Source organism: Phodopus roborovskii, unplaced genomic scaffold (genome assembly GCF_943737965.1).
Source record: "Phodopus roborovskii unplaced genomic scaffold, PHOROB, whole genome shotgun sequence".
In the NCBI taxonomy this organism is placed as follows: Eukaryota; Metazoa; Chordata; class Mammalia; order Rodentia; family Cricetidae; genus Phodopus; species Phodopus roborovskii.
In genome coordinates, this window is record NW_026126416.1 from 7,734,201 (window position 1) to 7,746,352 (window position 12,152).

A 12,152-nucleotide genomic window follows, 5' to 3' on the forward strand; every position below is an offset into this window, starting at 1 on the left:
TTGTTTTCTAATGAGAAAGAGAGAAAGGAAGGTGTGGATTTGGGTGGGTGATGAGGTGGGAAAGATCTGGGAGGCATTGAGAGAGGAGAAATCCATGACCAGAATATATTGTGTAAAAAAGCAAATCTATTTTCAATAAAAAGAAAAAAGAAAAGAAAGGTTACCAAAGAATTTTATCCAAGTCTTTATGTTTAATAGTCCACTGAGTACCAGCAAAATGAAAGGTAAGTGATTCCAAACTCTAAAGACACTTTTTGAAATGTTATAATATCAAGGACATAAAGGAAATATAAAATGCTTACAGATAAAAAATAGGTCATATACAAAGAATTAAGACCCATACTACCATCAACAAACCAAGGTGCTATTAGACTGTGCTGAAAAGAATTCAAGCCCCTGCTAGAAAATTAATTTATTCAATTCTTCTACACTAACATTAATCTATGTAAGAATTTTATATGATATCAAACTAATAATAAGTCTGAGATAAATTAAACACATTTAAGTCATACAAATAAGTGAACCTCTCAGCATTATATCTTTATATCTATAGAAATTATCCAAGGCTTCTCCACAATAAAAGAATAAAAACCAATAGAAGTAAGAGAGTGGTGTAAAAAGAAGGTATAAAAGTAAAATTAATCCTGACATGCAAGTGAAAAGAAATGCAAAGCTCAGAGTTATCAGAGCAGTTGAGAAAGCCCACTTAGGAAAATCAGAAATCCAAGAAGAGTATACTCAGGAAAGACTGGCATGGGATGAGAGGTTACAGTGCCTGTGACATGGTGTGTCTCAGCAAGAAGAAAAGAAAATCAATGAGAAATAAAAGCAGGAAGGGGCAAAGCTTCAGCTATGAAGCCAGCAGGGTGGAGTGTGTCTCTGAGCAAAGGATGACTTTAGCCAGAAACTCCAGCCCTGAATGCTGGAAACAGTCTCCTTTGACCGGATTGAGATTCTTGGCATTGAACTCCTGATGAAAGAAATGCAACCCAGCTTGGTTGTCCAATTAAAGACAGGGGTTTTTGTTTGTTTGTTTTGTTTTTTAATGCAATATGTGTTTAATGCAATACTGGTTTTCAATTTTTTTAAATCAACTGATAAACACAACCCAAGTTGATTAAAATGATTGCAAGATATAAATGTGAGCAACCTAAACACTGTAAATGTAAGCATGAATCTAAAAAAAAAAAAAAAAAATGGAAAAGTAGAGAACTGGAAGAGAGAGGTTGTGGAAATGAGATCTCACTGTGTTGAGGATTACTATGTAGCAGCCATCACTGATGAGACAAGAAGTAGAAGGTCACATATTCTGCTTAGAGTTAAATGCCAACTTAAAAAATAAATCTTGATAGATGTTGGGTGTTTATTTAAGACTGAGTCACATGTTGTAGCCCAGGCTTACTCCAAACTCTTTACACTCAGCCTCTCAAGTGTTCATGTGCCTCCATGCCTGGCTTAAAACCAAGTCTAAGTTTGTGTACACCCAGAAGCAGATCTTAAAAGAGTAATTCATCCCCAAGCAATTGACCACGGTGATATTTTGTGCTATAACAAATAAAGCTTGCCTAAAGATCAGAGTGCAGAGCTAAGCCACTAGTTAGCCATAGAAGGCAGGCAATGGAGGCACACAGGTTTAATCGCAGCACTCGGGAGGCAGAGACAGACCGATCTCTGTGAGTTCAAGGCCACCATGGGCTACGTGAGATTGAATCTGTCTAAAAGAGAAACAGAGCTCACCACAAAGGTGATCCCAGCACTTAGGATCACCTGTCTTTAATCCCAGCACTAGGCTGGTGAAGACAGGAGTAATATGGATGGGCAGAGAGAGAAATATAAGGCAGGAGAGACAGCAGCTCAAGCAATCAGTCTGAAGAGTCAGAGGAGCAGTGCAGTCTGAGGATTCAGTCTGAGGATGAAGTCTGGGGAGGCAGTCTGAGAATGCAGTCGGAAGAAGCAGTCTGAGGACAGAATCACCCCTTTGGTCTGAGCATTGGTAGAGGTAAGAACTCTCTAGTGGCTGGCCTCTTTGCTTATCTTTCACCCCCTGATAGTGAACTCTGGGTTTTTATTATTAATACCAACTAGAATTCGTGCTACAATTGACATGGGAGGCATATACAACTGTGGAGGTGTGAAACAAGGAAGGGGCCAGGTCAAGATCACGGTTCAGAGTGCTGGCCCTGTAGTTTGCAAGGCGTAGGTAGCACAGCTGGCTTGAGTAGGTTCCTGCTGGCACTGAGAGTTGGGAGTGGGGCAGTGTGCAACCAAGTGGTGACGTTTACAGGGCCATGGGACAGGAGAGAGCATCTTTATGCTTACATATTAAACTGAGACAGAGCAGAGGAACCCACCTTCCCTGGGTACCAGGAAGCTGGTAAGCATTATGAAAGTATTACTAAAACTGTGTTAAAATGAGAGTTAGTGTTTATGATAAATTCCTTTAAAAATATTTTATTCTTTGTAATTTTCATATATATGGAATTTCACACACACACATATGAAAATTACAAACAATACTATAGATACAGATATATATTGGATTTGTATCTTCTTTATACCTACTACCCCTCCAATTCTTCCTAGAATCCCTCAAATTCATCTGTCCCTCAACTTCATATCCTCTTTTAAAAATTGTTATTATCATCATCATTGCCATAAGACTGTTGAGTTTAGTTAGTACTACCCCTAAGCACATAAATGCAGGGCCTGGGCGACCTACCAGCAACCACCTCTCAACCAAAGTGACTCTTCCTCCCCCACCGTTACCAACTGAAATAGGTCCACAGCTAGGGGTGGGGCTTGAAGAACACTTACCCCATCTAAACCAGAAGTTTGGCTGGCTTTACATCATACAAGTCTTATACAGGTACACACAGCTGCTGTGGGTTCATGAAGGCAATAGCCACATCATGTCTGGAGGACATCATTTTCACAGTATTCCTCCTCATCCTCATTCATTCTTTCTGCCTTGTCTTCCAGAATGTTCCCTGAGAATTGAGTACTCTGGGTCACTTCTTTCCAGCACTTTGAAGTTAATCAGTCTCAGCATTAGCTATTGCCCACTGCAAAAAAAAAATAATAATCTTTAAGTATGTCTTTGCAAGTGTTCATATTCCTGCAGGTAAGAAAGGTGCTGGGAGTGTGACATTTTGATGTCTTAATAGTCAGTTACTGTCTTCTCTCTTGCAGCTCTGACTGGCTATGTGAGTAATAGCATCATCAGTCTAACCACTAGTCAGATACCTACATGCCAGCGTCTGCTATCTTGAACACCCCATAGATGCCCCAAGACAGCTATGGTAATAGCCCTGGATCCTGAAGTCACAGTCCCAGCCAGAGCTGTTTAAAACAGTTTTTAACCAGGCATTTGCAGTCACAAGCTGTCTTTATTAGGATTTCTATTGCTGTGAAGAGACACCATGGCCTTGGCAACCCTTATAAAGGAAAACATTTAATTGGGTGGCTTGCATTTCAGAGGTTCAGTCCATTATCATCATGGTGACACATGGTGGCATGCAGCTGGAGAGGTAGCTGAGAGTTCTACATCTTGAACAGGCAGAAAGAAGTGGCTTGTCTCATTGGGCATGCCTTAAGCATATATGAAACCTCAAAGTCTGTCTCTATAGTGACATACTTTCTCCAACAAGACTATACTTATTCCAAGAAGACAACACCTTCTAATAGTGCCACTCCCTTTGGGGCCATTTTTTTTTTCTTTCAAACTAACACAGAAGCTTTGATGAGCCAATTGTACACTGGTCAAAGAAAGGTAGAGGGATGTGTTCTAAGGAACAACATAGTGACTGGTCAAATAAATGGCTGTGATGGCTCTCTCTCTCTCTCTCTCTCTCTCTCTCTCTCTCGTGCGTGCATGCACGCACACACACACACACACACACACACACACACACACACACACACACACACGTCTGGCCAGATATGTTGAGTTGTTCGAATGACAGGAAGATAAGTCTCAGAATCCCCTTGATGCCATCCCTTTTGATAATCCAGGGAGACGACATGACCCACAATTCATCCAAGCCTCCCTAGCTCCCTCTGAGAGAGGAAGTGCCCTGCCTGGACTCTCTTACCCTCAGGTGAATAAACGGTAGCTTCGTTTCTCAAGAAGCTTAGACCACAGAGGGGAACACCATGTGTTGATGGTTTGTACACTGACTCATCGAAACGCACAGAGTAGTTAAGATGGGGACATCAAGCCCTTATTATTACAGACCCATGGGCACTGAACCACTCAGAAAAATCTCCAAACAGATTTCTATCTCCTGATCCCTTCATGTCTGATCACAAATATCTTTAATTATGGACAGTAGAGCCAAATCTCTAAAAATGATATTCATAATATTAATCACTACTGACTTGCATCAACTACTAAGAAGTACCAGCTACACTACCGTACATCTGCTCCACTTATCTGCCTGCATAAATAAGCCACTCTGAAATTTAGTGACTTTTAAAATGTATCATTTCTTTAGCTCATGAATCTGAGCATGCCTCTTGGCCAGTGGAGACACCATTTTTGCTTGCCTGGTATCAGCAGAGGCAGCCACAGTAGAAACTGGTGAGGGGGTGGGGAGGGCTCATTTTCAGGATTGTCAGGGCCTATAGCTGGTGAGCTGGTGCTGTGTGGGAGCTTACTCTCTCGGTTCCTGCCCCAGGGCCTCTCCAAAGCTACTTGTGTACACAATGGTTTTGGCTTCCAAAAGCCAATGAGTGACTGACTACTTAGGAACTACCTCAGCTTTGGTGGTCTGATATCAGATGCTGTACATGCTTATTTCTATCATGCACTCGAGCCAAGATTGGAAGGGAAGGACCAGAGTTCCTCTGTTGGTGGGAAGAGCAGGGAAACGACACTGCAGGACTCAGTGGGGCTTGGGGCAGAGCAGAGGCATGTCTGGTTACCTGACAGAAGACCAGACCCCGGCTGTCTTGTCCACACTCAAGCTCTGTATATGACCAACTTCAACCCAAGTCTCTGGTACCCTCAACATCTATCAGGCACTGATCTCCCACCACTCGCAAAGCTCCTGAAGCACCTGGGGTTAGAACAGCAGCATTCATTGAGTCCTGGGTCTGAGTATGATCTCTCTCTCTCCCTCTCTCCCTCCTTCCCACCCTCTCTCTCTCCCTCTCTCCCTTCTTCCCTTCCTCCCACCCTCTCTCCTTCCCTCTGTCCCTCTCTCTCCCTCCCTCTCTCCCTCTCTCTAATTCTCTCTCTCCCTCCCTCCCTCCCCCTCCCTCCCTTCTTCCTACTCCCCCTCATTGTTTCTCAGTTATTTTTTTCCATTTTTGTTTGTTTGGTTCATTGTCTGTTTGAAACAATGTCTCACTACTCAATCCAAGATGTCCTAAACTTCATAATCCTCCTGCCCCAGCTACTTCAGTGCTGGAATTTCTAGTATGCACAAAGGAACCCAGCTTCACTTGTCTCTGACATAGAAAAGGAGGCAAGAAAACCCTTGCAAAGCTTAGCTGTGATCCTAGCATTTGGGAGGCAGAGGCAGGAAGATAGTGAGTCCAAGGCCAGTTTGTACTGTACAGGAACACACAGTATCACAAACGAACAAGCTTGGACTCAGGCCTCTTCATTGCTAAATGAGAAGAGAGCTGTAAAAAGTTATCTGGTACACAAACAAATGGATGACCATAAGTATTGGAGGACACTGATCTCAGGTGCTTTGCATCCATGTAGCATTGGTTGGGTGCTTGTAGTGACCTCTGTCCTTCTGATTTCCACAAGAACTCTGCTATATCAGTTGGGCTGACCGCTCTTTGCAGACTAACAGCTTGTTTCCTCTCCCATTCATGTTAGCAGACATCCCACGGTGAGTTTGGTGTGTCACCACATAATCAGTCCCTGTTTCTTGCATCTTTTGTTTGTTCTTCCGTAGCTCACAGCTTGAATCTTTAAACCATCTCCTAGTCACAAAATGGCTGCTGAAACCCAGTTCCTCATATTTAAGCCCAATGCCAAGGGGGGCAGGGGAATAAAGCAAAAAAAAACCAACTCCCATTGAAAATCCCTTTTAAATATCTTCTCCAGGGCTAGCAAGATGGTTCAGTGGGCAAAGGGGTTGCCACCGATCCTGGTGTGATTGAAGACCAGACACCCACATGCTAAAAGGAGAAAACTGACTCCTGAAAGTTATCCTTTGACTTCCACTCATGCACCATGGCAAGCAATAGCATGCACACACACAAAGAAATAGATGTGGGGGGGGGGGTAGTTAATGGTTGAAAGTTTGTAAAGATCTTTTGTCAAAAGTTCCACCCAAGAAACTGCTTTTGTGTCACTGGCCAATTTTCTCTACAAGGGTTCCTGGAAAATGGATTTTTGGATGGGCATTATTAGTCTCTCTGTTGATGACACAGACAGCGTAAGAGTGGCTACTATGGGGAACTTCTACACTCGATTACTGCAATATTCCCCCTAAGTGTTGTCCTTATATACCCACTATTGTTGCATTAAAAACCACTTCAAAACTTAGAGACTCAAGACAACTGCTATTTCTTTTCTCGCAAGCCTGCATTTGGAGCAGGGCTTGGGCAGAGTGACTCATCTTTGCATTATGCAGCAGTCACAGTCGTGGGAGGTGGCAGTGGGGGAGGGGGTGGCCCACTAACCCACTAACTGGCTGAAAGCTCAGCAGACCTAAAGCAAAGAGCTCTGTCTCATCAAAATGGAACCTAGGCTTCCTTTAAACATGAGCAAAAGTTTTGACAGATAGGCAAATGTCACTTCCATGGTTTTTTGTGGCCTAGTCTTGCAAATCATATAAAATCACTGTCACCATATTCAATTCCTTGAGGTCATCACATAGCCCCAAGAGCATAGATTAAGTGGCTACCTCTTGGTAGAGTTGACAAAATTCTGGAAGAACTTGTGACATGTAAATATTGTGATAACCATTTTCAGTAGATCTAATTTCCTGTGTTCAAAAGAAACATAATAAATTATAGAGATAATTTTCTACTGCTGTAGGCCATCTCAAGGTTTCAATGGAGTGACTCAATGAATGAACTCAATCTCCACCTTCAATGTACACCATAAGATCTTCCTAAAATTAATTTCATTTTTCCCTCTGTATTCATGTGCACATGTATGTACACAGGTGTACATATGCCCATGTATGTGGAGGCCAGAAAACAACATTAAATGTCATTCCTCAGTCACTGTCTACCTTTTTCTTGGAGAAAATATTTTTTCCCTCTGGCCCAGAACTCACCAATTGTATTAGGCTAGTGTGCCAGCAACCCCCAAGGACCCACCTGCCTCCAAAGCATCACACCTATTTATTTTTTTACATGGGTTTTGGAAATGAAACTCGGGTACTCATGCTTGGAAGGCAAACACTCTATTGATCAGTTCCTCATCCCAGTCCAAGATTCATTTAAATTTTAAGGCTATAACCCTACTTCAATCATTGCTGCTCCTTAGATGAGTTCCAGATGGGAACTGGGTGTGCTTTGGCCTAGTTCACAATCAAAACTCATGGCGTGAACTGAAGCTGCAGCAGGTAAAGTGGAGGTCTCCCCGGGAAGGTGTGGCAGGGAAGGTGTGGCATAGGACTGTGTTATGTAGCACTTTCCTCCTAAATGAAACATTGTCTCCAGGAGGAAATAGGATCATTCGTGAGACTCAGGAATTCTACAGACTTCATGTGCCTAGGAAAGCCAAAATGTGCCAGATTCATCAGATTTTCTCCCAGGGGGTTATAGTAGCAAAAACAACTGTTACAGGATGACTAGGGGATGACGGCTTCTACCTTCCAAACAGCAGCAGACTAGAGAAAGTTTGGTCTGCAAGTTGTACAGAGAGCTCCAGGGCTGTAGCTCCTATGGTTGTTACCCATGTTGAAGTAGGCTTTTCTATGATGTGGCTGCATGTGAGCCAGTCCAGCTCCTGTTCAAAAACCCTAACAGAAACTCAGTGTTTCACCAAGTTGGATTCTGGTGCAATCAATACTTTGTCTGCTGTGGGGAATGAGAGGCGGGGGGGGAGGGGGAATCCCAAGGACATGTCTCTTATACAACAGAATAGCCATCATTCAACAGGAAGGTGAAAGGTTCAGGTGGACAGAGGAGGCTGCCTAATGTCCACTTCCCTACTCTTCTAATCCACAGAGATTTCCAGGGGTTCCCCCTGATTAAAACAGAGTCTGCAGCCAGTGTTCAATATTCAGTCAACTGGTTGGAAAGATGAACATCAAAGATCTTTAAATTCATTACTTTTTCACTTTTTAAAATACAATTTGCTGTGGTAAATAACATTTACACATATTGTTTTAGCACACACAGGAAACTATTATCACTTGGGACAGACCTCCATGAATGGAGAATTTGCTAAGCACAAAACCCCAAGTTTATTACCCAGCACTGAATAAGTGGCACAGACATATAACCCTAGCATTCAAGAGGTAGAGGCAAGAGGATTAGAAATTCATTGTTATCTTTGGCTATATGGTAAGTTCAAGGCCAGCCTGGGCTACATAAAATCAAATATAATGATAATTTTAAAACACACTCATTTGTGTAATGTAGTCTGATGAATTCTATTTTCCTCTTCTTTGTCCTGGTCTACTTAATTATCTTACAGGTCAAAACTGACCACAGCCCACAAATTTGGCAAGCTCCTAATAATAAGAAGTATTGCTGGAAAACTGCCAAGTTAGAGGTTTTTCTCCACCTATTTTGTTTCTTGTAACACAAGACTGAAAACTACTCTCCTCTGCCTCCTTCCAGCTGCTAGAGAGTGAGGCATCCCCATCACTGAAGACAAGCCAGAGAATGAAGTGATGAGACTTTAAAACTCTACAGTTCTCTCCAGCTAAGTGGGGACACTGAATTGCTTCCTGAACACAAAATGAAAGGGACTTCTAATAAATCTAAAAGATGTGACTCAAGTAGTCATCACTGCTTCCTCCTCAAATCCTCTAAAATGATTTTCTGCATGGAGGGAGGAAGATTAAAAGATAAGGAGAATAGAAGAGTGGATGGCAACAATAAAATCCAGGCCATCAGGGTGGAGTAGGAGATGAAGGGATAGTAGACAACTGCAGATTTCCTGACGCCTGAACACCTGATGTTCTGCCCAGCAACAGAACCACAGAATCCATGAAGTCTGGAGCTTCCAAGATGGGACCACAAATGGACCAGACAATAGCACAGTACAGTAACATACTCCCACAAAGTTGACTCTCCTCCCACCTTGCAGAAGACTGAGATCCACCCTTTGGAAGGTTAAAATGGATGGTATTGAACTTGGGGAACAGCGGGTTTAAGGTAGGCTGAGGTTTATTCAACAGACAGGTAAATATTCTGCACTGTACATTGGAGCCTCAAACTACACCAGACTCATTGGCTACTAAATATAGCCTCTGGCCATGCTCCCTGACATGATAACAGGCCTGAACCTCTGAATCTAAAAGCTGCCCCCTCAATTAAATGTTTTCCTTATAAGAGTTGCCGTGGTCATGGTGTCTCTTTACAGCAATAGTAACTCTAAGATGTGTTCACATGATTGCAGTTTTTAATAGCAACGCCAAAGCTAGAAAAAGTATTTTCAACCTGGGATCAGCCAGAAGGGCAAAAAGAAGAAATTGACTGCCAGCAAGCATGTTAAGAAGACTATTACTGAAATGGAGTTGGGGCTATAACCCAGGTGATATGAGAATGAAATGGGGAATACTGGGTGTGAAAAGTACATGCATAAATGGTGGCAGGAAGATGGGGGACAAGAAGAGGTTGAGGGGCAATCAACCAAAACTAAATACATATAAACATGCATAAGAAAATCTATTACTTTGTATGCTAGTTAAATTTTTAAAGAAAGGAAAAAAAAAAAAAAAAAAAGGAACTCAACCTATTCTAAAACAGACAGACACTCCTCTGACAAGTCAATTCTAGACTGAAGAAAAAACTCTGAACGGATTACAGTGTGCTTAGAAATGTGCTTAGATGCCAAAGAAATGAAAGAAAATGAGTATAGATAGACAGTCATGGAAAAATAGTTTTTAAATAATGTAAAGTCTTTAAAGAAAGAGTAAAGTAATATGAAAGGAAAGGGCCACAAAAAGATGGGAAATACAAAAGGTATCTGGATCCTGTATGGCCCTTTGTTGACTTACAATTTTTTAAATGCTCATGAACAAAAAAGATAGCTGCTAAGAGACATTGAACTGTAAATCTAAATTAAACCAACCTATATATATTTAAAGGTCTTAACTTCTGAATGGAAGTAAGAAAATATATTGCGTTGTGGGAGAGGTTTTGCTTTTGTTTCCAGAGGAAACAAAAAGGTATGGATTTCTTCAGAATTAATAAAGATCAGATTTAACTGTGGGAGACTTCCTGAGGATCTTGGCTACAGGCATGAGGGAAAAAAGCCAAGAAAGACTACAGGACAGATGATGCTGATCCCTTGACAGGCAAACAGTTCTAATGAGACATGATTAATTATTGTTGGCTACAGAGTCCCCATGACTTATTATTACATGCTATCCTTTCGTATAGCATGGATGGAAGTTTTTATTGTAGTTCGGTCATCCATTCCAAACGGACTTACAAAGTTAAGAGATGCTTTTTACCTGCTTAAACATAAAATAGAAAATCATCTTTAACTGACTTGTGCACACCACACATTCCATACTTGTGTTGATACAGATATGTATGTTAACTTTAAAATGTTGTGTGTTTTTAAAACAAAATGACCAGATACCAATAAAGACAAGAAAAATAGCCCAGGTGATCCAGCCTCTTAGAATGCCTCTGTTATAGCTTCCTCAAAATTCTACAGACAGGACAACTTCAAAATTACTAGCTGAGGTGGTCCAGCCTCACAAACTTCTCTAGCCAAGACTTCAGATAAGTTCTACACTTCCCCATTGCACAGAGATTGGACAACAAATGTTACAGCTAGTTTTCCCAGGACTTGAACACTATCTCAATTTCCTCAGGATCCCATAAAGATGCCATTGCCCAAACACAACAGGAAGCAGTCTAGAGAATATGACACCCACTTTCCAAAGAGGTGGGGTAGGTGGTTTTTGATGGTTTGGTGCGTGTTTGTCATTGTTTGGGGGGGGGTTGTAAGTTGTTACTGGTCATGCTCAGAAGAAAAAAAAACTAAATAAAGCAAGTTAGATTCAAAGATTTATGTCTGAAAAGATAAAGGGAGGCTATAGCATATTAGTAAGTTTATTTTTGTTAGAGCATACTGTATATATGTTTCTACTCTTGTTTAAGGTATTATATCTAGGCAGCTCATTTAAAAATGTAATATAAAGTTCTAGTTTTAAAAAACTATTCAAGATAATTAAGAAATACAGGTTAGTAGTTAATCGTATATTAAAACAAACTTATAGTCATGTTAGGTATGTTTTCAAGGTCAAACAGAAATATATTTTAGATAGGTGGTCTTCAAACTCTTCAGAAACCTACATAATTTGGCATTTAAAACGTTTAAATAACATAAGGCTTTTCATGATAGTGAGACACATCTGCTCCTGGCAGCACCAATTTACTTCAAAAGAGGATGATAGGCATTTAAGAACCTCTATGTGGAGTATTTTCATTTGTGGCAAAGTTGGCCATTGGGCAAAGAAACTGCCCTAGCCCCAACTACTGACAGTATGCTGTACAAATTGGACAAGCAGGATATAAAAGAAGGTAACTGCTGAATGTTGCTAAGACAAGGTAAGGCAGTCCTTCAAAATCTGTCAGATATTCTAGGCCTGTAGACCAAAGACAGATGCCTCAACATTGCAGAGGAACCTTGGGTGACTGTACAGACAGCCAGATGTCTCTGTCACTTCTATAGTTTGGGAAGTTTCTCGCTATGCACTTCCTGCTTAATCAGGTAATATTATATCCTTCTCAGGTCTTTGATGGGGTTGAAAGACTAGACAGAGCTACAGTTTTCCTTGTTCCAAATTCAGAAAAGAAACTTATATAAGAGATGGGAAAGCTTATAGGTTGAGAAGCGTAAAAACTTGAGTTGTTTATCTAAGATGTTTTTAGGTCTAAAAAGATATTTTAAGGATGGCAATACAAGTTATGATAGCAAATGGTTTAGGTATAAAACTTTAAACTCATCAAAATAAGATAAATAATAGAGTATTGTTTTCCAAATA